The sequence below is a fragment of the Chiloscyllium plagiosum genome, unplaced genomic scaffold, assembly GCF_037043375.1.
Source record: "Chiloscyllium plagiosum isolate Xiang-an unplaced genomic scaffold, Cpla_swu_hap1 HiC_scaffold_4, whole genome shotgun sequence".
Lineage (NCBI taxonomy): Eukaryota > Metazoa > Chordata > Chondrichthyes > Orectolobiformes > Hemiscylliidae > Chiloscyllium > Chiloscyllium plagiosum.
Window position 1 is genome coordinate 19,627,126 of NW_028270142.1, and position 26,621 is coordinate 19,653,746.

Genomic DNA, 26,621 nt, shown 5'->3' on the forward strand with positions numbered 1-26,621 from the left:
GCGGGAGCACGAGGTGGCGCCAATGCAGTCATCAATGTAGCGGAGGAAGAGGTGGGGAGTGGTGCCGGTATAATTACGGAAGATCAACTGATTTACGTAGCCAACAAAGAGACAGGCATAGCTGGGGCCCATACGTGTGCCCATGGCTACCCCTTCTCTCTGCCTACAGATCTGTGCCTGTGTGCTTCTAACTAACTTCAACTGACAGAGGGGCAGTATTCAGAAAGCCCGTGATTTCAAGTAAACCTGTTGGACTGTAGCCTGGCGTCATCTGACCTTGTCCACCCCAGTCCAGCATGGAACTTCCACATCAAACCCACATGTCATCACTTCACTTTGTTTTGTGCAAATTGGCTGCCATGTTTTCTAAAATACAAGACAGACAATGTTGTAAAGAGAATGTCACTGGCTGTAAGGTGCCTTGAAGCCATATTGAGTTGTAAATGGCATTATGTTAATGAATGTACAAAATACTATCCAAAAACGGCACAGAAATATTTAAGGCAAGTCCAACATCTTATCTTGTTAAAAGCAACGTTATTTCATTTAAGAGGCTTTGGCAAGAATGTGATCTGCTTAGTACAGATTCATTTGCTGATCTGTTCAATCAAATTATTGCCTGGAAAACTTCTGTAAAATGAAAAGAAATAGAGACTTATATTAAACAAGATTAATTTCCTGTTTTTAAGAAAATAAAACATTAAATTAATAATGTACATCAATGCAATAAATTGGAAAAAAAAATCGTTTTGAGCCAAGTAACAAAGTAAATGAAGCAAAATGTGCAAGTTCCTAACCAGTCATGGGCAAGCCAACGCAATTAAATCAAATCTATCAACTGCAGAAGCACCTTGCCTGTTCTAAGATAAGGCAACACTGTAGTGTTGCTAAGCAACAGAAGATGCCCAAAAGGGAGTTGTGTAGATCCTGGAAAAACTGAAAGACTGAAACATAAAGGCTATTCTGGCAACTGGGGTTCTTCTTCTTGAAGATTCACTGCTTTGCATTCAATTCTGTCCTAGTGGAACAAAAAGGTTTTCTATAAGAATATAGATGTTAAAATGCCTTCACTTAACTACATAAATGAGGACTTTTTAAACATGTCACGCACTTACAATGCACCTTACCATGACTGAGAAGCAGTACATCTAATAACCTAAGGCTGAAGGTTATATACAGGCATTTATGACATCCATTTTGCACATCACAAAATTCCTCAAACAACAAAGAAAAAGAAAGTTGATTTATTTTTGATTTTGATGGCTATCAAGTATATGATGGCCAGGGCTCAGCTTTTCTTTGAATGCACACCTAATCGAGTTTCACTTTATTTCCTCTCAGTTAAAAGAAAGCATCTCTGACAACGCACTATATTTTAATACTGTGCTGCACTGCTAGTCTAACTCCATCGTACCTGTTTCTCTCTAAGTTAGGTTTGAAGCTGCTTTGTTGGTTGGAATAACAATTGCTGCTAGCTAAGCCAAGTTGATTCACTTACAACTTTCTGACAAGAGGCTTCAAGTACATCATCTCCCAATAGGTAGCTGACAACATACAATTGAGGCAATAAATAAAGACGATGGAAACTAATCTAGATTCCTAATGAAAAGGACTGGAATCTCAAAACTGAGTCTTGCTTGCTGATGAAGGAGATTTGGCATACCATAGCTTTGCTTCTGACTTGTGCTCCCATCTGATGTATTTCCATGTGAAACTCAATGAACCTGCTCTAATTTCCCAGATAAAACACAACTACAATCATAGAACCCCCACAGAGAGGAAGCACGCCATTGAGCCCATACCACCCCGACAAACAGCATCCCACCCAGACTCACCCGCCTACCCCAGTGCCGCAACCCTGCATTGCATATGGCTAGCCCATTTAATCCACACATCCTGGACACTATGGGCAATTTAGCATGACTAACCCACCTCATCCACACTTCCCTGGACATTATGGGCAACTTAGCATTGCCAATTCACCTAACCTGCACATCATTGGACGGTGGGGGGAAACCTGGGCACTCAGGAAACCCATGCAAATATGGGGAGAATGAGTAAACTCCACACTGACAGTTGCCCAAGGCCAAAATTGTTATCGGACCTGGATCCCTGGTGCTGTGGAGGGAGCGATGCCGTATTTATTTAGTATTTATCAAATCATTCTTTGCCATCACCATCAAAATAAATCTCTATCTTTTATGAAGTCACTGGCACAAACAACCCTCTCTTCAAAATAGTGCTGCAGGGTCCTTTCCCCACACTTGAGGGAGCAAGGACTTATTTCAGTACCTCCTCCAAAGATCAAACATCTTAGTAATTCAATGCACCGAAGCATTACCAACTTTGGCAATATGCACAAATTTACAGTGAGGTTTGAACCCACAACATCCAACTCACAGAGAAGCCTACTGCTATCACATCAAGGATGATGCTTCAATCGTGTTTGTTGTAAGATGGCAAAGCCATGCATAAGATTTGCAAGCAGGAGTCTAAAAACATCATGGATCTAGTTCTATGCATTCTAGATGCTAACACTGAAATCTTCTCTCCCCTGTTTTGGGGGAGGGACAATAAGTTTGAAGAAAAATCAAAAAAGGACGTGTTGTCACAGTGTTCACGGATTCATTTTCATGTAATAACTTATCTTTCAAAATAAACAAACTTATTTTTATGTTTTCACAGGTCATATCCATAATAGGCACTGACATTCAGTAAAGAGCTTTTATAATTCACTTGGCAAATTAAAATTGAGATATCAATAGAACATATGGATGCCTATCAAAGCAAAGTCGAAAAGATAAAAATGCTTGCCTTAGAAGCTTTCCCATCAAATGTGAGTTCATTTTTTGTTGTCTTTTGAGAGTTTTCAGTTCAATTAAATTGCAAAATTCAGTACTGAATTCACAATAAAGCAAGTTGGAAAAAATATCTTGAAAGGATTAGGGAAGGATGGATTTTTAAAATAAAGCATTGTGGTGCTCAGAATATGACACTGCAAAAAAGTGCTTGAAAGTACAAATTTGCTGACAGGAACTGAGTCTTAGTTTCATGATGTCACAAGACTACAGGAAACAAACTGTCATCAAAACTATTTTTGAAACAAATTCCCATCACGAATTAATGTAAGAAAAATAGCTTGCTACATTTTTTACATGGAAATTCACAGTTCAATTTCTGAAGTGTCAAATAGTCTAGTTAGAACATTCAGTGAATTTAAACTAATATTAGTATTATTAGCAACTATACAAAGTCCCCAAAGTTTGTTTAAAAATAATGCAGTGTCACTTATATCCCAAGACACACAGACATCTGTAATAGCTTTGTCTCATAAATTTCAATCACTATCACTAGCTTGTATATTTGAAGGAATGCTATTAGCAGGCACCTTGAATAAGATATGCTTGCAAAACGGTAGGAAAAAACATCTCAGTATTTTACTTTTTTAAAAAGTTTGTACATCAAATTCTAAACAAATATCAAAGTACTTTCCCATAAATATAACTGTTTCTTGACTCACTTTATAGCTCTGGGTGAACAGTTGTGTACGTAGTTTTTTGATACATATGGTTGTGGGAAGCCGAAAACATTTGCAAAAAACACAGCTATATTCTCAAGAGTTAAACTACAATGTATGAAAAAACTCCAGATTTTGCCACAAATTTCTTAATCAATTTGCATCAATACCTCACTTTGAATATCATCTGCACAGTTCACACCAGACTCAGGCACACACTTTACTTTTGCTGAGTTGCTGGTTCCTGTTCAACCATCCACAGAACAAAACCATAGAGGAAATGATTCCAGCAAAAATGCTGTCACTTAAAATATCTTGACTCTCATCTCATGGGACTCACAAGAAATGTAGACTGCACATCTGCCTGGATATGTGTGTCTACAAAATCAAGCAGCTCATTATCCAGGCCAAGGCAGCCCACTTATTCAACACCTTAAGTATGAACTGAAATGTTCACTCTCACCATCGACACACAGTGGCGGCAGTGTCTGTCATAGACAGACAGTGAATACCAAGGTGCACCGCAATAACTCAGCTAACTCCTTCACTTCCAAGGTGCACTTTCCAAATGTGTGACTTCTATTATGTAGAAGGAGGAGGGCAGCAGATGCTTGGAAGTCTCACTACTTGCAAGCTCCCCTCCAAGTCACACGTCATCCTATCTTGGAACAAAGCCACCACACCTTCAATGCCACTTGGTCAAAATCCCGGAACTCCTTTTCCATTGCAGGTGTACCTGCACCAAATGGTCTGCAGTGGTGCAAGAACAGTACAGCGCAGACACTGGTAAGCAACACACACTGGTCTAGCCAACAATATACTTCCCATGAAAACATGCAAAAGGTTGCTATCCAAAATGATTCACTGAATCTTTGGGATATCACACCATTCACATTTATGCACTCGTTCAGACTTTACTAAAATCACGGCAAAACCGAAAGAACAAGGGGAAAGAAAAAAAAAAATCAACAAATTAATTGCAGCGTCATCAGAAAAAGGAAAGCTGGTGTCTGGAGAACAATCTTCTTCATCTATATAAATCGATCAAGAGCTTGAATGTCAGTCTGTTTAACTACAGGAGAGCCAGGCAAGCAGAGGACTCAGATTTATCTTGTAGAAAAGTATGTCAGTATAGGTCTGTACTTTTTCCCCACACAGAATTCTGTTAAAAGCAGCTTGCAAAAAGCCTTCATTTACAAGTCTGAATGTGGCAGAGGAGTTCAGTGAGCATGTTGGTGGAGTGCCAATCACAACTCAGCTTTCAGCTTCCAAACTGGGCTCTGCACCAGATCAGCATTGATATCAAGTGCCTATTCAGTTAAAAATAAAACTCTACATCACATCTTTGGGTGGGCTACATTGTCTGAGGTTTCTCCTGTTACAACACGGGGTAAACCCCTCTGGTAATTTAAACCAGCCACACAGACGTTCATCTCTTGCCATAATTTGTTAAAATTCGAGAGGCAAAGAACTATCCCAGAAGTCATGACTTAAAGTAAAAATTAAGAATTTTATTCTTTAAAGCCCAACAGAGAATATTAAAACCAACAACTATTTACAACTCCTTTCTCTTAAACCTATCTTTTACCTCCCACTCTATAATACTGGTCCGATTTTAAAAAAATCCTAGTTAAGATTTACAAAAAAAAAGTTTCAAAAACCAGTCAGCTTTATCGATTCTCCTTTGTAGATTTCTTCTGTAGATTTTCTCTAGATCGGTTTTGATTTTCTGGTGCACAAATGTCTTATAAGCAGGTACCTTTCAGAGAGCTCTTCAACTGGCAGTCAATATTTCTGGATGCCCTTGGCAGTTCTTCGTTTAACTGTTCAAAATGTCCGGTTTTATACCCCAAAACACTGGATTGTTTCACTGGTTTTATCATCAAAATACCAAATTCAAATTCGATTGGATTTTGGTATCTTATGGCATAATTTAAACTGATTGGACGAATTTGAATTTGTTTTTGTTTCATGACAACTCAGTGCAGCTATTAGCTTTGGGACATTCTTACTTTGTTCGGGACTCTACATGCTTTGTCAGTCCTTACTAGTTTTTCAACTCTCAAAAGGTACAGTATACCTCTACACCTTCATAACACTCCTTACTACTTTAATACCATTATTACATTGTTTAAAATGAATTGGCAAGGAACATCTGCACCACAAAACAGCCTGACAAATGACCATCTCCAACAACTGAGAATCAGTTGACATTCAATGCATCACCATCACCGAATATCCTATCATCATCATCATCATCATCATCATCATCATCATCATCTTGGGGATTACCAATGACCAAAAACTGAACCAGACTGTTGTTCAACAGCTAACCAAAAGCTAGTAATCTTGAGGCAAACAACTCACCTCCTGTCATCCCCAAACCAAATCCACCAGCTACAAGGCACACGCTTGATAAAACGCTATTTGTCTGGATGGGTGCAGCTTGAATAACACTCAAGGAGCTCGAGGTCATCCAGCATGAAAACAAACCCATTATATTGGCACTCCAGCTACCAGCTTCAATATTCACTCCCTTGACTAGTGACAGTTTGTATCTTTCACAAGATACACTGCAGCAACTCACGACGTTTCCTTTGACAGTGCCTTCTAGGCCCACAACCTCTGGCCCCAAAAATGACGTGAACAGCAGGTGCATATGTCAAATGCCACCTGCAAGCCACACACTATTCTAATGGCACTGGGTCAAAATGCTCAAACCCCCCGTTCCTGAAAGAACTTTGGGTCTGCTTTCCCCATGGACTCCAATAGCTCAACAAAACACCTTACCACCATCTTCTCTAGGGCAAGCAGAGATGAAGAGTAGATGCTGCATAGTCAACAATTCCCACATCCCACAAAAAAAGTGACCAAGGGATTAAATACAATACCTTCCACAAGAACATGCTCGAGGATGAGTATCTGAACAGGAAAACGACACTTAGCAAAGCGTTGACTTGTGAAAAAAGGAGACTTGTAAATCTGAACATCCCACCTGCCGAAAACGAAAAGCTAGCCATACTCAGCATCCACCGACTAATTGGTTTTGCAAGATTCTTAAGAAGACATTAAAAACCCTTTACAGTGCTGGGTATTCAGCTGAGCCACAGCAAAAATGTTGATCATTTTAGGTGGAAATTACAACTTGTAGGTAGTCGACTCTGACAGCAAACAATAAGGACCAGAAATATCTTATTTTAAATCATCAACTGAGAATTCCGGAAATAATACAAAAGCTGGAGATACCATCTCTCCTGTTATAACATGTGCATTGCATTTTGCATTGAACACAAGGTCAGGCTAGCAATGGTAGTTAGAGCAGCGTATCCTTCCGAAACCCAATAGTCATAGCTGTTCATTAAAAAGATCAGAAACAGTTTCATCACCCATTATAAATATCATGACACAGATGACATCCATAAGTCTTCATAAAAAGAGGTGCTAATTGGAACAGACCAAATGAGCACTTGAGAATCCGCTAATTAATCAAATTTATGTATTACGTACCACAGGGCAGTACTCTGCAGCTTTAATTTTGAACTTCTCTGCACAAACGACATTAAAGATAAATTTAAAGATTAAAGACACTGGTAATTTAAAAGATGCATACAGTCACGAAATGCTGAACATAACAGTTATAAAGTTGCAAAACTCTCACCCTTACTGTGAAAATTTGCAACAAGATATACAATTCTTGAAGAATAATCAGACTGACATATCTACATGCAATCATTCCTCTGTCGAAACTTGAGCATTGAAACTTTTATGTCTGGGTTTAAACAATGCTCATGATCTTACATGAGGAAAAATCTATTTTTAAATTAAAAAATACCAAATTAATGGAACAATTTCTGCAGCATGGAAATCATCAGATGGTGAAGGTTAATCTGATTTCACCTCTACTATTCTGATATTTGCATGGTGCAGTGAAGTTCACCGAACTACAGTCATCAATCACAGCTAATTAGTCTATAACAGGCATGAAAAGGAAAAATTCCAAAACAGAGTCAGAAAATCATCTGTTCTTTCAAGGCATGCTATACTTACCACACCATATCTTCTGTCTCAGGTTACTCAATATGCCCCAAAATTTATCTAAGTTGAAAGTATTTTCATCAATACTAAGTTCTTAAACCACCCCCACTCAGGACCCCGTTCTAAGACAGTTCAACTGTTCACTGATACACTGTTTTCATGATTCTTTGAATTTACCTCCCTATAGAGACTGGTTCTACCGAATGGGACAGATCCTGAGTACAAGGTGAAATAACTTTCCTGGTTTGTATTATTTGATTGTTTTAGAATACCAGAAAACAGTTATCATATCAACTCTCAACCTGTCCTGTCCCAGTAAAAAAAAACCATGCTTACTTTTTAAAATCAAGATTTCAAGACTACAGTGCTTTGAAAATTTGTAACTAGAACTGGAATTGAAAATAGGTAACTGTAACATTCTCTTGACTCACTCAAATTAATCCCGCTACTTTAGTCAAAAACTAAGAAATTTCTGATTTTGTAAAACACCATTTAGAATTTATAAAAGTTGTTGCAAAAAAAAAAACACTGAAGTGGCAGAATTCCAAGTAATCAAAATCCTGTTCTTTCGTACACAAATATTTCACATAACAACTCAAAACATAATTGAGTCTGAGGACACTGACAGTTAGGCATTCCAAGTCCATGGATTTTGTTGAGTGTTTACCATTAGTTTTAATAGACATATGCTTAGAACCACAAGTGTTCAATAAAAGCTGCAGTTAATTAGAAAAATGTAACCAAATTCTTTCTTGATCTGTTGGAGACATATGGACCAGTCAGACACACCGCAAGATCTATTCTTGGACCTGCACATTACAGTAACTATATTTGTCAGCTGATTTTGTAGGATTTGTACTCAAATACATAAGATGGGTTGAACTACAACTGGCAGATATATAGTGCATCTTTAACGTAATGAATCTCCTAAGGCACACCCCAAGCAAACTTTGACAGTCAAATCAGGAAATCTTAGGGAAAACCACCAAAATCTTGATCGAGATAGGTACAATGTTTAAAGAAAAAATTCTCAAGCTGTCATGCGTCATAGAATCCCTATCGTGTGGAACCAGGCCCTTCAGCCCAACACGCCCACACCAATCCTCCGAAGAGTACCCCACTCAATCCATTCTCCATTACTCTACATTTATCCCTGACTAATGCATCTACACTACCCATCCTTGAACACTATGGGCAATTTAGCATGGCCAATTCACCTGATCGGCCCATCTTTGGATTGTGGTAGGAAACTGGAGCACCCAGAGGAAACACATGCAGACACGGGCAATGTCCAAACTCCACACAGACAGTCACCCGAGGCTGGAATCGAACCTGGGTCCCAGATGCTGAGAGGTAGCAGCGCTAACCACTGAACCACCATGCTGGGGCCTTATTAGCTGAAAGCACAGTCCCCAATAGGGACATTAATTCTGTTGAAATCATTGATTTGAATAGAGGAGAAAACATTTCAGAGGTTCAAGGAAATGGGGGAAATTCGAGATAAATGGAGGGGTGGCAATAAAAATTCTCGAAGCAAAAGTTGCCATGTTCCTTGGATAAAGTAACTCGCCTGAAATATTAACCCATCCTTTCCTTTCACATCCTGACTGATCCATAACTTTCTGGTATTTTCAGTTACTTCAGCTTCAGTAAAGCAAAAGCTAAATAAATTGTTACATCGTAAAAACCAACACCATTTGTGAAATATCTGAATATCAGATACATAGACATAAACTTGGGCCGAAACAGAAACCTTAATTTGGAATTATAAATTCCTGACAGTTCTAAAATAAACATGTAATGGGTATCCAATTTCCAGGGAGGTTATTCACGATTAGTCTGATTCACGAAACTATCCAATCACACAATGATAAAAGGGATTTACCACCAATCCACAATGGCATGAGCAGTTTTGGGTCGCTTACTCTGAATAGAATGCAAGTGCATTTGGAAAGGTTCAATGAAACACACAACCAAGATGATTCCATACCCTAGGTGACAAAATAAATGAGAAAGGCCCAATTTCCCTGAGGTGTGGAGCTGAAATAGAAAGAAATCAAAATAGACAAAGCAGGGACTGTGAAAGTTGTAATGAGAAATGAACAAGGTCTTCATGTGAAAATACAGTACCTTTGTGATTAAAGGTCTACTATTCCACTATACTTCCCCAATCCAACTGTTAATTCAAATCTTGGTTTTGCTGGCCATTGGTTTTCTTTTCGGGGAGAAAGTGAGGGCTGCAGATGCTGGAGATCAGAGCTGAAAATGTGTTGCTGGAAAAGCGCAGCAGGTCAGGCAGCATCCAAGGAGCAGGAGAATCGACGTTTCGGGCATAAGCCCTTCTTCAGGAGGGCTTATGCCCGAAACGTCGATTCTCCTGCTCCTTGGATGCTGCCTGACCTGCTGCGCTTTTCCAGCAACACATTTTCAGCCTTGGTTTTCATTTCCCCAATATTGTGTAGTGTGACACTGTAGCAGCACGGAGGCAACCTATTCTTCGAAGTTTATAGCTATGTTTATGGATTTTGAACTGGAAGTTCAAGATGGTATCATTTGTGGGTTGAAACCAAAAGCTGTTTGGTTGCAGTTTTGCAAAGCTAGTAAACAGCACAACTTCAGTTGTGCTCCCATTCAAAAGTATTCTGAATAATATAATTACACTTTACCTTCACATAAATGCAAAAAACAGATTTTTTTGTCAAAGGAATGTGACAATGCATAGATAATTTCTGAGGGCTCTAAATACAAGCAGCAAAATGGACCCTCCACAGTAGAATTCAAATGGTCCAAGATTTTTAAAAAAATTATACTGCATGTGCTTATGTGCTACATCTTCTTTCATCTACTTTGTTTTAATATTAAAACAGTCAGCTTCAACTGTTCATATCCCACACCATTCCTGCTTATTAGTGTGTTTCAACTTCCAATATTTCTGGATTATGCTCGTGACAAGACTTTTGTTTTTTAAAAAAAACTGCTATAACTAATGTCTACTTATACCTCTTTCAGGTTTTAAAACAACAGAGACAATGGGCTCCAATAACCCAACTGTAGTACTGTGGGTGTGGAACATGATAGAGCAATTGGAAAATTTAAATTACAGGAAGTGCTGAAGAAACTCAGCAGATTTGGCAGGAACTCTCCAGGCAGGACTTGGTTTTTATTTGATGTTTTCAGTATCCACAATATTTTGGTTTTATTCAACTGAAAACGTGGTCAGGTATACTCACCACAGAAAGGAAGACAACTTCAACCCCATGACTTAGGTGTCTACCGGCTATTCTGCAAGTCAGATATCACATGGCACTACCTCACCAATATGCAGCATGGGTTCAGCCAGGATCACTCAGTGCTAACTGTATGACTGACTTGGTCAAACATGGGCATAAGCTGAATTCTAGCGGGCACATAAAAGTGGGCGCACCAGCAATGCAGCATTTGCTGAATTTGGCAGCAACAAGTTTTGCAAAATAGAGTTTAGGGAAAACTCTCTCCACTGGCTGGGGTCATGCATGTCACAAAGATCACTGTGGTAATTAGAGGACATTCACATAAGCCCCAAAGTATATCTGCAAGACATCTAGGTCTAACCATCTTTAGCTGCTTTCATGTTATAACATCAGAAGTGGGCCTGCTCACGAACAACCATACAATATTCAACTTCATTCATAAATCACTAAAACAATGCAGTCAGGATTAAACAACTTCTGCTGAGAAATGATGGGCAACATTTGCGCCATACAAATACAAAACAATGATTTCTCCAACAAGAAAGCATCTAACCCAAGCCTCCTAACATGTTTGCCACTCTTAACATGCCTTGCCACTCATACCATCTGCAACCAACATCCCAAGGGTCAATAATGACCAGAAACCTAATCGGTCAAGCCTCAAATGCTTTGGCTGCACCAGATTAAGTATTTGGTGGTGAGTGGCTCACCTCCTGATTCTGTCTGTCTGTCTGCCTGTCTGTCCACTGACAAAGGCGCAAGTCACAGTCATGATGTAATACACTTGATTTTTCTTGGGCGATTGCAGGTCCAAGAACACTAAAGAAACTCAATAGCATTCAAGACAAATGCTGTTTGATCAGCATTCTGAATTCACGAGCTGTCAGGTATCCATAAAACAAAAAAGGATTAACACACTGATAAACACACTGCTGGCACAGATTAGATTAGGTGGTTGAATTTTATTTAGATGTACCAGGGTATATGCTACATTCCTTGGGTGTGAAACAGAAATAACCTGAAAGTCACTGGACTTCCAGAGGACCACAGGCGAGGCTCTCATCAGGGAGAGGGTGTGAGAGTTACCATGACTCTGACAATAGGGTAGGTTGAGAAGATTGGGGCTTCATGACGACCTAACCCAGACTAGGAATAGAACGCTCGCAGTTTACTTGAAGAATTTGCCGCAGTCACAGGAGTTGTAAAAACCAGGTTAACTGAAGGTGATGTATGTGCCTACTGTTGAAGCCAAAGACAAGACTTAAATAACAAACACACTTATAAAACTTATATTAATGAGATGTAGACATCTGCTGCACCAGTGACTATGCTAAACAGATTTGCAATATGCCTCTGTATGCTGAGAAGGACAAATGGTAAACATTATTCTAACAACATAAGTCGCTGCCCCAGATCAGTAGGGATGGTAAAGGAATTGGTACTTTGATTTGGTAACCAAAAGTATTCTCATGTTAAAAGTACTGCAGGCACTGGACAAAGATGACAATGGAGTCATTAGGCATTCATAAATGATATAAGGATGGGGAAAGTTTAACCCCAAGTAAAATAACTACTTATGAGCTTTACTTTGCTAGCAAAGATCCCAATAAAAAGAAAATGTATGCATGAGAGTATGCAACAGACAATTGCAGTTGACATTGCATTTTGACGTAAAAGTGACCTCACAGTGATTAAAACATAGATTTCACTCAGTCTTGCGACTTTCCAGGGTCATGCCTAGAGTTGGGCATATTATCGAGGATAATACCTCAGTGCGGTGCTGAACATTTGCTGCAAAGGCAGAGGTGCCACCATTTAATTGAGAGATTAGGACAGTTTTTCAGTTGAATATAAAAGATCACAGGACAAATGTTTAAATAGCAGCAGGACAATTCTGCCACTGTTACGACCAAAATTTAGCCCTTAAATCGAAGTTCCCAAAAAGTAACCAACTGATCATTGTCATGGTGGGTATTTTTTTTCCGCTTCGTTTTCTGGGTATGACCTAAACAATCCAAGATGCTCCACAAGTCAATTATACTTCACTCCTTTTGTACAATAATTGGATAGGTCAATTAAATTCAACACTGTTATAATGCATATGACTGTCTTGTGTTGCACTGTTTCAGAGCTGATAGCAACAGCTGAAAACTGTATAAAGTTTTAAATATTTAATCTTGGTTCTATAAGTATTAGACAGCGATACTTAGATATTGAGAAAGTTGGTGCTGATGCAACCCACTGTTAGAAATATCAAAAAAAATCCAATTCCACAATTAAATAACGTGACTCCAAGGAAATCACCTATTATGGGACCTTTGGATGCAATCTTCCTTCAAAAAAAAAGCTTCATTTATTCATTCATGAAACGTCGGGGTCAGTGACAAGGCCAACATTTAATGCCTTTCACAACTGCCAGAGTGTTGTTCAGAGTCAACAATAACGTTGGAGGCCTGTAGTCACAGCTAGATCAGACCAGGTAAGGACAGCACATTTTATTCCCTACAGGACATAAGTTGAACCAGACGATGAGTTTTTAACATTAACTGATCATAGCTACATAGTCACAATTAGGCTAGCTTCAAATTTAAGGGTTTTTAAAATTGAAATCAAATTTTCCATCTACCATCACACAGTATGAACCATGTCCCCAGAACTTTAGTCTGAGGTTCTGGTTGACTAATTCATAGAACATAGAAAAATACAGCGCAGTACAGGCCCTTTGGCCCTCAATGTTGCGCCGATCCAAGCCCATCTAACCTACACTAGCCCACTATCCTCCATATGCCTATCCAATGCCCGTTTAAATGCCCATAAAGAGGGAGAGTCCACCATTGCTACTGACAGGGCATTCCATGAACTCACGACTCGCTGAATAAAGAATCTACCACTAACATCTGTCCTATACCTACCACCCCTTAATTTAAAGCTATGCCCCCTCGTAATAGCTGACTCCATACGTGGAAAAAGGTTCTCATGGTCAACCCCATCTAAACCACTAATCATCTTGTAGTAGATTCAGTGATATTACGGCTAAGTTAGTGCCTTCTTTTCTAAAGGCAATACACCTCCTCTGATTTCTACAATAGCAAATGTGTTTTCGAGTAAAAGCTGTTGCAATCCTGTATCAACAGAATTCCTAGCCTCCTCCAACAAGCTTGTTACAAATTATTTCTTCCAACTTTTTGACTTCCCCAATTGGAGCAGCCACTGCCAGGCAAACATGTACTTTCCACCCCCTAGGCAAAATGCCAAGATGTATACATGACAGAACGAGAGTGCTGATTCTATTGCTCAGGTGCTGGGCAACTTCAAACAAACAGCCTTGCAGTTTCAGGTCAGAGGAAACTGAAGCAAATGAACTGTGTTTTGTTGAGAAGCACAGAAACTTGGTCACTAGTCAAGTCAAAATGTTGAACTTTGGAGTATCATCTGAAACAAGGTGTAACATTAACCAAATCATAAAACTTGATATGCTCACACAAATCAAGTTTGTTAACTAAAAGAATGATCTATTTCTAAAATAAAATACCCAGTACAATTGCTCTGGTGCTAAAAGCAGTTGCGATCCAGAACCAAAACTCTCAGCTCTGCATCATGAATGTGAATGCTGGTTTGCTTCATTGGATTTCCAATGGCTCCAAAAAAAAAATAAGGCTGCTACTTCACAGAGCGACAAAATCAGCACAAGTCACTTTATTGCCTTGATATTCCAATTTCAGATTCCCAGAAAATATACAACATTTGGTGGCTGTGAAGACAAAGCCACTGCAACTCCAGTGTCACTGAGAAAGGTCTTTCTACATAGTGACAAATTATTGACCATCATAGAATCCCTACAGTTTGGAAACAGGCCATTTGGCCCAACAAGTTCACACCGATCCTCCTAAGAGTAACCCACCCAGACTCATTCCTCCACCCTACCACTGTACATTTCCCATGATTAATGCCACTAACCTACACATCCCTGAACACCATGGACAATTTTAGCATGGCCAATGCACATCTTTGAACTGTGGAAGGCAACCGAAGCACCCGCAAGAAACCCACGCAGATGAGGGGAGAATGTGCAAACTCCACACAGATAGCCGCCTGAGGCTGGAATCAAAACTGGGTCCCTGGTGATGGGAGGCAGAGCTAACCACTGTCGAGAGTGTGATGCTGGAAAAGCACAGCATGTCAGGCAGCATCCAAGGAGCAGAAGAATTGGCGTTTTGGGCAAAAGCTCTTCATCAGCACCTTCATCACAGCTAACCAATGAGCACCAGGCTGACCTTATTGTCTCTCTCTTTGGACAATTATCCTTAGACCATTGAAAATGTGAGAAAACCATTGGTGTGAACCCACATGCTACCATCACATTCTTACAAAAACTCAACAAGTGAATGAGCAATCAAGTCAACAACAGGGGTCATGTGAATTCGAAATGGACGGAGCATAGGCAGCTGTAAATATTGTACCATTAAAACATTGATCAATTCAGTGTTGCATTTTGGTGGGGCAAATTAGGGCAGGACTTGTACACTAATGACAGGGCCCTGGGGAAACGCTGCCAAAAAATGAGACCAAGGGGTGCAGGCATTTAGTTTCTTCAAAGTGGAGTCACAGATGGACAGGATAGTGATGGTGGTGTTCGGCACGTTTGCCCTTATTGGTCAAAGCATTGAGTATAGGAGTTGGGAGGTCATGATGCAGCTGTACAGGACAGTGGTTAGGCCACATTTGGAATACTGCATTCAATTCTGGTTACCCAGCTATAGGAAGTATGCTGTTAAACGTGAAAGGCTTCAGAAAAGATTTACAAGAATTTTGCCAGGGTTAGAGGGTTTGAGCTATAGAGAGAGACTGAATATGCTGGGACTGGTTTCCCTGAAGCACTGGAGGCTGAGGGTTATACCACTGTAGAGGTTTATAAAATCATAAGGAGAATGGATAGGGTAAACAGATAAGGTTTTTTCCTCACAGTTGGTGAGTCCAAAACTAGAGGGCATACATTTAAGGTCAGAGGGGCAAGATTTAAAAGGGTTCAGAGGGGCAATCTTTTAATGTAGAGGGTGGTGCGTGTATGGAATGTGCTGCGACAGGAGATAGTGGAGGTGGGTACAATTACAACATTTAAAAGACATCTGGGTGGGTATATGAATAGGAAGGGTTTAAGAGGGATATGGGCCAAATGTTGGTAAATAGACCTTGATCAGTCTAGATTATGAGATTAGTGTGGACGAGTTGGACCAAAGGATCTGTTTCTGTGTTGAATAATTCTGAGACTATAAATAGCACACACACTTGACTAGTGCTCAATTTCCATTCTGCCAGGACCACCAGACTACAGACCTCATTGCAACTTTAATCTAAATATGAATAGAAGAGCATTAATACTAGACAAGAGAAGTACATTACTGCCCCAAGCCCTTAAAACTGAGGCTGCATGTGATCGAGTGTGACATCAAGGGGCACTAGTAATTAAATGAAGCAAAGAGCATTTACTGCTGGGAGTCATTGTAGAACAAAGGAAGATGGTTGTGGTTACTGAGACCAGGACATGACAAAGAATTGCTCTCAAGACAGCATATGAAGCTTAATTATCTTCAACTGCTCCATCAACCAACAACCCTCCATCATGTGGTAAGAAGAGGGTCTAACTGCTGATCATTCCACTACCAATTCCTATTGCCGGCAATGCAACCTGAACAATATCTCACTTTGAGTTGCTAAGGAGCTTGCAACACAGATGTTTTAAGCATCTGCTTCTTTCACCAGAAGACCATAGCAATGGTGTGTACGTTTCCACACGATTCAGTGCTGCAACTTGCTTACACTTCTTCAGCAACATCTCCCAAACCCACTTAATCCACTTCCTAGATGCAAGCAAGTGCATAGGATCACTATTAAGAGTCACCCTCAACCCTCACTCCCCAGCTACACAATACATCCATTTCTCCATCATCAAAAGATCAAATTTCTGAAATTCTCTGTGTAACGGTTGGAAGTACCACCATCACAATGATTCAAAGTTCAGGGTCACCTTATCAAGTACCACTAGACAGTAGCAATAAATGCCAGCCATGCATAGGTCATCTACATTGCCAGAACAAATTTTTAAAAAGCAATCATATGTCTGAACAACTGTAACTCACATCAACAGCATTCCCAAAAGTAAAGACAATCCCAGCATAATAAAAAGTTCAAGTTAATTTATTCTGATAAAAGAATCTAGTGAGACCATATGTGCATATCCAATTTGCCAACACCAAAATAATTCTCCAAAGTTTCATATAAAATATGGCCTTCATATGTGAATAATAAATGCTGCTTAAATGGGGCATGCACACACAAGCTGCAACAATAGGAAACATCAAGAGAAAAGACCCTTTTCCTATCTTTATCATGGTCTTTATCACGCAGTGTTTTGCTCAAGAGCCAACAGCTGTCAGTTATACTCTTCCTCATTCATTTTATTGCATTTAATAATCCCAGGAAGCCAGGCAACCTATAATTTCAAGTTTCAGCTGTCACAGACTTACTAATGGGTTGACTGTATTATTTCACCTTCTTCTGAAGCCAGTCTTTCCATTAAAAGCAAGAATGTCCTGAATTGGCAGATCTCATTCTGTACTAAATGTAATCCTACATTATTTAGTAGGCACAAAATGTAATCATACATTTTCAGGACCTTAGATATTAAAATAATCAATATTTATAACTATAGCTTTATAACTAAATGCTTTTTAGTATGACATTCTTTCAACTAAGCCATGTCCAGAAGGTTTACATTAACCTTCAAGCAATGTTCCTGCCCCAGTGGTCCTTGCGACAATGGGTGTTGTTCACCCCAGATTTACAGGGTTAAAGCAAAAAACGGAATCTGTATCACAACAAATTTAGAACATGATCCATTTTTCCACACACAAGGTAGAAAAAGGAAAAGACAAATGACCCTATATTAGAGGTGATTGTTACATGAAATATTAAAATACCACTTGATGTATTATTTGTTCACCCATACGGTCTGTGACAATGCTGCCACTTTAAGAAGATTATTTTGTACTGGGTTTTATTTTGATGAGAGGTTGTAAAGGCAGAGGTTCCAAACTGGCTACTGGAGACAGATGAAGTGAATAATTTAGGAGTCTTCAGATTTGTTTTTAAAAAACCATTTGTAACAATGGAAGGTGAGTGGTCAGTTCTCACAGACCAGACTTTCCAGTTTTGTTTTTCAGCTGGAGCAGTCAGAAGTTGTCTGGGGTCGCAGAAGGGTTGGAAGTTTCAGCAAATGATTCCTACCTGCTACCTTCTCTGAAATCTCTCGATATTGTTTCGTCCTGGATTGGAGACCTTCATGTATGCATCTGTTTCTGAATTTAACTTTTTGCCAACGAGAGTCTTTATGGGATGTTATTATATTGGAACAGTTAATTAGTAATGGCTACTGTATCTATTATTCAGTTAAGTTTTCCAATAGTTAAGTTCTTCTGAACTTGTCTTCTTTTTGTTTGTATTTTAACTGCAGTGTTTAAATAAATTGTTCTCTGCTTAATGTCAAGTAGTTTGGCCAGTCACATCACATCTGAAACATGCACTTCACATCTAGCTTCAAAATAAGAAAGACTTATAGGGTCTAGGGTCTAGTCTGGTCTGGTCCACAACAGGTCACCCTGTATTATGCAATCATTTCGCATATCAAATTGTACCGTCTTTTCCTGCTGTTCTGGGTGGGTAAAATATGCCAAAAGATGATATATGTCCAAGTCCTGAACAGTTAAATAAAATACAAGACAAAACATACCAGCTGTTAACCTATATAGCAACAAACCCATTAAGCAAGTCTATATCTGTCTTAGAAATCAAACACATATAGAAATCATACTCTTATATTATTGATCAAATGGACAGTTGGCAGTAAAAATGATAATAATTACAACTAAGAAAATATCAACTGCATGTCGTTGTCTGCACAAGTTACTTGTACAACATATCTATAATTTTAAAGTCAGCAGCTGATTTTTGTTTGTGAATATCTGTCTTCCTGTCCCAGTCTTTTCCACTTTAAAAGGAAGGCATTCGATTACCAGCTTTCTGTCACTTAACTATTCTGGTAGACCTATGTTGACAGATATGTGCTCTGTCATCTCATCTTGGAAGATGCACCAAACCTATCCACCTCTTCCATGAGCTGACTCATTGTGACAGCACTGCTTGTTCAGTTTGTTGGAGGAGCCAGTGCATTTTAATGTGGCCAGCTACCGTTCGTCCCACATGGCAGAAAAAGATCCAACTGCATACCCCAGGTTTCTCTTTCCCTTACCTACTGTTCATCAGAGTGAAATCATCTAAAAATTCTACTACTGCAGTCTCCAAGCCATCTTTGTAAAATCCCAATCTCGAACTCCTCGACCAATAACATTAGCAGCCTACATGGTCCAGGTGAATACTGGATCAGACAAGTTTCGGTATTGGAGGCTTTTGTCTCAATAAACTTTCCTACTCCTTGACGACTGGATCACTTACCAAGCATCCATGGTGTACTCCATTTGCTTGTGTTCTACCCAGAGTGTGTCTCTTTCCCTGTCTCTGGTTAGAAGTATCTTTACATCTCTTGCCTTTTCAAGTAGGAACTACCACTCTTCCTGTTTCCTACCATTGCAAAAGAACATCTCTGATGTTGTTCACATCTGAATTCAAGATTCCTATCACCAACTTCTAATAAGTTTCCACCTACAGACCCTCTTTCTTACCTACTGACTTCTTTCCTACACTAAAGCCTTGCTCATTCTTTGACCTCTTCCATCCAGTACCACAAATTGCTGCTTGACTAATTAACTGTTGATAACTATTCTGCCACAAAGACCATTTTTGAGTATACCAGACCAGGACTTGAAGCTCCTGAAATTGTTTATGCCTTAAACAGCGCGTATCAATTTCTACCTTGTTGTTTATTCAAGTTCACTTCACTTTGTTTACTCTTCCCTGACTTCCTTTTGCAACTTCCACACAGCTTCATCTCTTCATCCTTTAGTTTCGCTGGAAAAAAGCATGCCTCCCTAATCTCCAAAACCTAAACATTACCATCTGACAAAACTGCTGAAAGAGGTAGAGGAAATAGGTCAACTATGAAATCATTGATCACAGAAACGCACAAAAAAAAGTGAAGACGTGCTCTTGTAAGAAATGATTAGTAGGATTGTGCAACCATGCCTGAGCTCACATCAGCCAGAGAGAAAGAACTGGGTCAAGAGGAACGTTATCAAAGAATATTGATAATGTCTGCTGGTTCATATTTAATTTTCTGAGTTCAGTCAAATGCTAAAAGTGCTGATGCTAAGACTAAATAAATTAAATAAACATTAAACTATTCATTAACAGTCAGTTAGCCATTAAAGAAATTCTCTGACACATTCTCTTCTCTATTGAATGTGAATGACTTCCACCATGAACCACGACAAATGATGAATTTTGTTCGGGCATATTGGCTTTTTTTTTCCAGTGCAATTCACCTGAAATCAACTAAACAAGCACAGTTGAAGGAATTTCCAACTCAAATTGCACCCAGCAGTGAGAGACTTTTTTTTTTGCAAATTGTACAAGAAGCTGGCTCTGTTCACTGAAGTGGCCAAGCCAACAGACTGAATTAATTATCATTCAGAATTTCCATCAACTGCACTCATTTGTGGGTTTTTGGGAAGGTCTTTGAAGCTTTCTTTTGCTGTGGGGACATTAATGGTACATTTCAACAGCCTCCAACTTTTTTAAAAAAACCTAATTACTGTACCCCAGTGTAACTAGTAAACAGCTCTGTATAGTTTTTGTTAAAGTCATTTTCAGTTTTTAAAATCTAGTTACTCACAGGTGGTGGACTACACACTAACTAAAAATGCTTAACTGTTGAGAAAAACCCATTTTCTGCTTTTTCCCATAAACTGTGCCTCTTAACAATATCCAGTTTTATTTTGAATTCAATTTTTCTAAGCCTCTAAATACTGCTTGATTATATCATTTATAACAATTTTTACATTTGTTGATATGCAAATGAGTTTGAACAGAAACTTGAGCATATTTCTGAAAATTAGTACAACATGGGTTTGATTGGGCAATTGTGTCCAAGTCGACATTATTGGCCAATCATTTCACATGGATATGAATACAGCCAAAATTAACCTCTAAATATGAGATGAGTCAGCAGCCTCTTGTAAATCTCAGCAGTTTTAAAACATTTCTAATGACTTCAATGAAAAGAGATGTAAAACAGGCTTCCCACCCACTGCCATCCATTTTAAACCATCACAAGTATACCCTCTTGTACTTATCTCCTTCTTACAAACCAGATCCCTCTCTTTGGAATATGATTTGCAGTAAGCCCTTCCACTGAAATTTTACTGGCAACTGTAGAATACACTATAAATGCAGTCTTCCATTACTGAGAATATACAGAGGAAAGCAACATGAACTAATCAAACAGTCACAGTAAAGAATAATCATGCAGGTTGATAGCTTCAAAGAATTGCTCCAACATTAGACTGCATAGTTATTTGGCAACCTCACATCAAGCACTTTCAGCAACATTGCTGATACAATGATTCCGCTTCCTGCCATGTTTCAGATCGTTGCCTTAAACACCCACTTCACTTATACTCCCACCTCCCTCAAATTTCCAAATGTATCAATCCCTAGTAAACAAACTAAAAATAGAAAATAATGTCAATCCAAAAATCTGCCCACTGAAGTATCGGGCGCATAAAATCTGAGATTGATGTTGCTTTATGGCATCCCGCCACACAAGTAATTTTAAAGGCCTCATTCATATGGAGGTTGTCAGTTGCCCACCCAAATCCACTATCTGACCAGTAACCGCCTGGAGAAACAAACAGTCCTGGTGAGTCAGACAAACAGAATCGGACAGGGACCAGAAATGACTTGGCTGCAGCAAAACCTGTGGCAGAATTGCCCAAGAAATCTCGTGTCGTCTGTCTCAAAATTGGGTGCAACTCGTTGCATCTTTTAACTCAGTTCCAGGTAACAAGGCAAGATTCTCCCAGGGTGTGGGGAATTGCCTATTAAATGCTTAATAATGACCTTATTATCTGCACATCTCAATTGATTAATACACAACTTCTCATCCTACTGCCCAATGCGAACAAACTGAACGCCAAGAATTCTTGACATGTAAGTCAGTGTGGGTATCAGATGACTTCAGCTTGCTGCTTACTCCAAAAGACCTCCAGGCACCAACATCTCAGGGCATGCTCCATGGGAACCAACCACATGTATCCCACATCCACTAGCAACCCACATGTGCCAGCCTTTAAGAACCCTCATGACAGATCTCCAATCCACATACAGTACAATCCTGCATTCAATAGTGCATCTCAAGGCTCAGTGGTAACTATCACTGTAATGCTGCAGCAATGGCACCGTCCTCATGGACATGCAACCAGCTCATGGACCATACCAAGCTCCAGCCCGATGCTGTTTGCTTGCCGTCACAGCGCTCCCTCACTTTGAACGGAATTGGATGCGCATACTATTGCTGCCTTGCCTTTGATGCTTTGCCTCTCAGTCAAATAACAGTGTCACAGTCCAACTGAACTGCCATGCTCTTTACCACAGACAAAGCCAGGAAGCTTGGCGTAGATGTCAGCAGTCCTCATTCAAATCAAGGAGGATAAACTTCAGGAAAAGGGTCTCAGAACAATAACTCAGGGCAGCCTGCAACACCAGTCCAGGGGCTTGGACATAGCCTGCTGTTCATGGTGGTCAGAATCCTCTCCATGTGACAGGCTGAATGTCAGGCAGCCCAGCATCTTGACTATTTCTGCCTGATTGTGGCTATTTTTCTTCAGCAATGAGAAAGAGGCAAGGAAGGGAGTTGGAAGTGGGTGGCACAGCTATTAATTTTGGTGCCAATGAGAAGTGGATAAGCAGCACAGAGCACATCAAATGCTGGGATCAGTGAGTGCAAGTGAGAGAAAAAGCTACAGGCAATTGTGAGTGAATAGAGCATGAGCATTCGTGAGGGATGGGTAAAATGGCAGAGAAGTAGCGGGTATCAGAGGATGGCAGAGCGAAGCAGGTCACTGAACTTCCTCCTAGAGTGCTGTGCATTTCTCCAGCCACCTGAGTTTGCCAACCTTGGCACTAGCTGGCATCCTGGTTTTTGCAAAGGGCCTGTTCAGGTACACAGGTTCCTCTTTAAAAACTGGGAGAAGGTGAGGACTGCAGATGCTGGAGATCAGAGTCAAAACGTGTGGTGCTGGAAAAGCACAGCTGGTCTGGCAGCATCCGAGGAGCAGGAGAGTAAATGTTTTGAGAATAAGCTCTTCATCAGGAATCAGGAATCAGGAATCCTGATGAAGGGCTTATGCTCAAAACGCCAACCCTTCTGCTCCTTGGATGCTGCCTGACCGGTTATGATTTTCCAGCACCACACGTTTTGACTCCTCTTTAAAAAACAGTAACTGCACCAAGAATGTCGATCACTTCTGGGATATCCCAAAGCAGCGAGTTCTTCTGGAAAAGATGCATGCTGAGACAGGGTTTGGAATTGGGAAAGAGGGACCCGGTAGGAGCAGGGTAGGTAGTCAAATGAGACAACCTTGTTAAAATCCAACAAGAGATCTCACTCGACTTCTTAATGAGAAACCCTCCAACATGCTGAAATTGCAGTCGGCTAGACTAGACCTGCACATTTACAGCACAACACACTTTTGTTTTCCAATGGTGTCTCACATTCTCTTTGAAAACAGATTAAAATCTAATCTCACAGGAAGGGAGCAGGGTCCCAAGGGCTTTATCACACTGCATTTAATTTACACCCTTCCCCCCCCACCCCCCCCCATCCAGGCTGGATTTCCTGCAGTAGAGTTAAAAAGTCCACTAAAGACTGACACTGCTCCGTCAACATCTGTTCAAGACTTAGATCTCAGCAACGACCAATCATTGCACGCTAAGTACTTTAATCGGCTGAATAAATCTGTCAAGGGTATTGGATCTGAATTCTGGCGACAAAGTGAGGACACGACTGGAGGGAATGTTATTTGATGCTAGAAGCTGAACAGCTGTGTGTGAAAAGAAGAGAAAATTGTTGTCTCAAAAAAAAAATCGCCAATCACTTTCAAAATGCAAATTCAGTGTTTCTTTGTATAGACAGTTCTGTGAATCAAAAATATATTGCCTGCAAATGAAGAACATCAATAATTACACCTGAAAAAGTCAAAACAATCTTCTACCAGAATGTCTGCTTGAAATAAATTTGAATTAGGTCAAGAAACAAACAGTTCCTTGTGAGACTTAATAGTGCATGCAAGAATAATTTCAATGTTCAAAACAATACGACTGCTTTAAGGCAGGAGTATAATGTAATGCTTTTATTTTTTTCATCCTGTTATAAAGGTGCAGTCTCCAAGCTCTTCAACATTAATGATTATCTCCAAAAATAATTAAATATCAAAGCAACACGATCCACCTGAAGTACGAAATATTTGTTTTGTATCATGATTCTCCCAGTTTCACCCACAATTTTACACAGTTTAAATCAGATATCAAAACATCTAATATATGTTTCCAAAACTATCAAATTTTGTTTATATATCAGTCACGTGGAATGTTCAAAATTAGCTATGGTATTAGGCTGCCACTTACTACTTTTAACAAGTCTGAAGTCAAATCAGTTTGGCTAATGTAAAAGAATAGCCCAAGATTCCTTCCATTTCTATTGCAGAGAATGAAAACTGGGCATTGAAGTATGTAAATTGGATCATTTTTATTAAATAGGCAAATGCACCTGTGAATAACATACAGTAACTAACACAAGGAAATGCTCCAGTCTGTGAATCTTTCATGCCCTTCAGATAGAATATCTTTCAGAACAATGAGTAACCAGGTCAAAGGAAGACATCGTGCCAGAAGTTATGTTGCCTCTGGTGGATTTACTTATGGCAGCTGCTTCACTTCTGTCTATAGCAATGTAATATTCACAATTATTTGTCAAGAAAAAAAAAAGATGAAAACAGAAAATATTCCAAGGGAGCTCAATCTAAATGAATACACCAGGAACTGATGCTGCTGCTGTATAGGCATTATCCTTAAGTGAAATTTCAAGGTCAGGCAGTTCACATAAAAACAAAATGCAAAAAAAACACACAAACAATTCTTCCATAGCACTATCCCTATTAAATGTTCACATTGAAAGCATTTGAAATATTATATTGGCCAAACAAAAGCAGTGTGTATTTTCCCTCAAAATAATTGCCAAGTACAGATTTAATCCTGAAATCCTTCTTTGGAACAGAGTATATGAATACATTTAAGATTGGTCTTCTGGCAATTTTACCCCCAGATCTTTTCAGTTTATGCTGCAGTTAAATAATTAGCTAGATTCCATTGTAATTTAGAAAAATTAAGCTTGGATTTCCAAGAGTAGATTTAAATTCAATAAAAAGTAGCAGCATCAATGAAATCAAGTCTCATTGTTGAAATTTTCCTATCTTGAACCTTAAACTGAAGATACCAACAGATAATTAGCGAAAATTCAGCATCCATAATGTTTTAAACAGTCTATAATTTAAGAAATGTAACTTACTGTAACTTACAGTTAGCATGTCGACTTACAGCCACATCATCTTTCAACAGACCTGGTAGTTCTCTGATACATTAGATATATGAACAGCAGGCATTCTCATGGACGGCAAGAGCACTTCAGACTATGAAATGCAACCTTCCTCGGAAATATGAAGCAGAACCAAAGTTGAAATGTGATGCAAGTTTCCAAAGATGGATTCCCGGCCACTTTCAAGAAAAGGTCTCTCCTGATGGCTACCATATGTTGTGAAACTTACCAGCGAGAGGAAGTGAGAGGTGAAAGTCAGCCTTCCCTTGCCTGCTACGGGAAATAGAGTGAGAGGTGGTGGCAGGAGCCTGTATCATTTACGATGCGGCCCGGAGTGTGCTGTCACTGCAGCGGGCTACAAACTGCCATTGACTCCACACCACACCCACCGCATTGCAGAACTGCTGGCAACCGGGAAACAATCAAACCTGCAACTCATCTGACTGACCAAAAAGAAACGAATCACGCCAAGGGATCTCCCCCCTTTCTTTTTAACTAAAACTGTGCAGTAACACATAGACAAATCTGCAGTCAGACACAAAATGCTACACAGAACGTCTGGGGAAAAAAAATTGATAAACCACGGGAACAAGCATTTAGGGTTGACGACACAAACACATTGTTGTATTTATTTTTAAACAGCCTATTTGCAATTTCAATTCCTTATTCGATTGAATCCATGCACTTCCAATGGAAGTGGCTCTAAATGTGGGACAGCCGACACTGGATTAGCTCGGGGGGGGCTGAACCAAGGGCAATGTGTTGGTTTATTTGTCCCCAGTCCCACTGCTACAGACAGAGAGAGAAAGCGACCTGCAGAGACACACAGATACAGTGTCTCTAGAGCAGAGAGAGCCCTATACAGCTCAGCATCGCCACTGAATGCCCACATCTTACCGAGTGAAAGAGAGAGCTGTCAGGGTCAAGGGACAGGGGGATGGGAGATAGGGACATTCTCTGAGATTAGGCGCCCGCGGCAAGGGGCAGAAAGCGGCGGCGGCTCAGTCATTACCTTGAGCGTCCCCCTCCCAGCGGAGCGGAGCCCGGGGACCAGCAGCTCCCCCTCTCCCTGGCTCCGAGCGGCTTCCAACAGCCGGCAATGTCGCCCAATAACAACAATCACAGCGCCCAGCCTCCTCCCGGTGTCTCCACTCCTCCTCCTTCTCAACTCTCCCCTCCCCGACTCCCACTCCCCCTACTCCTGCCCCTCCCCCTGCCCGCTACCATTCCTCCCACC

General features: G+C 40.0%; 1 protein-coding gene across 30 annotated transcripts in view; it reads right to left on the minus strand.

Moving 5' to 3' along the window:
- Positions 1-26,548, minus strand: part of LOC122549365 (band 4.1-like protein 3) — a 180,268-nt gene extending 153,720 nt beyond the window's left edge. For 16 of the 30 annotated variants that reach the window (XM_087986013.1, XM_043689079.2, XM_043689071.2 and 13 more), the window contains exon 1: positions 26,397-26,547. The gene's annotated coding sequence lies outside the window, so the exon portion shown is untranslated. Of the gene's footprint in view, positions 1-25,357; positions 25,578-25,613; positions 25,891-26,396 lie in introns of those variants that run through there. The other 14 variants (XM_087986006.1, XM_087986008.1, XM_043689073.2 and 11 more) reach the window with 5 other exon arrangements.
- Between the last annotated feature and the right edge of the window lie 73 nt (positions 26,549-26,621).